Source organism: Petaurus breviceps, unplaced genomic scaffold (genome assembly GCF_028583685.1).
Source record: "Petaurus breviceps papuanus isolate PSGF00001 unplaced genomic scaffold, PetGlider_PUasm1.0 185, whole genome shotgun sequence".
Taxonomy (NCBI): Eukaryota; Metazoa; Chordata; class Mammalia; order Diprotodontia; family Petauridae; genus Petaurus; species Petaurus breviceps.
Genome location: NW_027185797.1, coordinates 39,674,051 through 39,675,398, shown reverse-complemented (window position 1 = coordinate 39,675,398; position 1,348 = coordinate 39,674,051). Strand labels below are relative to the sequence as shown.

General features: G+C 43.1%; 1 protein-coding gene across 1 annotated transcript in view; it reads right to left on the bottom strand.

Annotated features, from left to right (window-relative positions):
- LOC138161923 (carcinoembryonic antigen-related cell adhesion molecule 1-like) overlaps positions 1-1,348 on the bottom strand; it is a 332,874-nt gene that overhangs the window by 228,291 nt on the left and 103,235 nt on the right. The window lies entirely within an intron of this gene.

Here is a 1,348-nt window from a genome sequence, read left to right as displayed (position 1 = left end):
ATCTATCTATCTATCTATCTATCTATCTATCTATCTATCTATCTATCATCTATCTGTTTTTTTGAGACTGTCTCCCTATTTAGTCCAGTCTAGAAGCTCATCAGCTACTCATGCTCTGATCCCACTTTTGACTGGCATGGAAGCCAGGCTCTTCCTTCCCAACCAGGCTGTTTCACCCATCCTTAGGCATCCTGGTGCTCAACCCTACCTCCTGGAGGTTCAGTGTATTGGTGCTCAACTTAGTACTGACAGCCAATGGACTTTAATCCTTCTCCAGCTCAGAACTCCTAGGCTCAAGAAATTCACCAACCTCAACCTCTCTATAGTGAGGATTATGAGTGTCACCATGACTCTCTCTCTCTCTCTCTCTCTCTCTCTCTCTCTCTCTCTCTCTCTCCATATATAAATGACAAATATATACACACAATATATATGTATGTGTGCACATGTACACAGAAACACAAGCGTGCATATTGGCACACATGTACACATATATGTAAATATCCACATACATATATGTATACATCTGTACACACATATACATACATGCACACATCCATCTTTCCCATTGAAGAGAAGGGATTATTTCATTCTTTGTACATGTACTCTCAGTAGCTAGCACATTATCATTTCTCTTAAAGCTTCTTCTCCTACCTTTCCTATTCCTGTTGAGGGCATCACCATCTTCCCTCAGGCTTCCAGTCCAGGAGTCATTCTGGACTCCTCACTCTCTCTACTCCACCCTGTCCCATCTAATATGGCGTTGAGGCTTGTTGATGTCACCTTTGTAACATCTCTCCAATACGTCCCCTTCTGTCCTCTGACACGGTCATTCCCTGGTGACCCTGGTACAGTCCTTCATCACTCCATCTTATCTCCATCCAATTCTTCCATGAAACTCTTTCAGTGCCAGTCATGAACTCTAACAATTGGTAGCAGGATGTTTGCACAGAACAAGTATGGGCAGCATGTTTAGCCAAGGAGGGCATCATTCTTTCTCTTTCTCCTCCTGTACTTCTCCCTTTTCTCTCCTCTCTTCTCATGGTGGATAGGGCACTGTGCCCAAACTTGGGAAATCTTGAGCTCCAATATGGTCCCAGACACTTATGAAGTGTGTGACCCTGGGCAGGTCACTTAACATTGGTCTGTCTCATTTTTATCAGCCATAAAAAGGGATTATAACTGTACCCACTTCCCAGGGATGTTGTGAGTTTCAAATGAGATCGTATTTGTGAAGCACCTATCATGGTTCCTGGCACATAGTAGATATTTAATAAGTGCTTATTCTGACAATTCTCTCTCTCTCTCACACACACACCCCTCCCTTTTCCTGACCCTTTGTGACTAT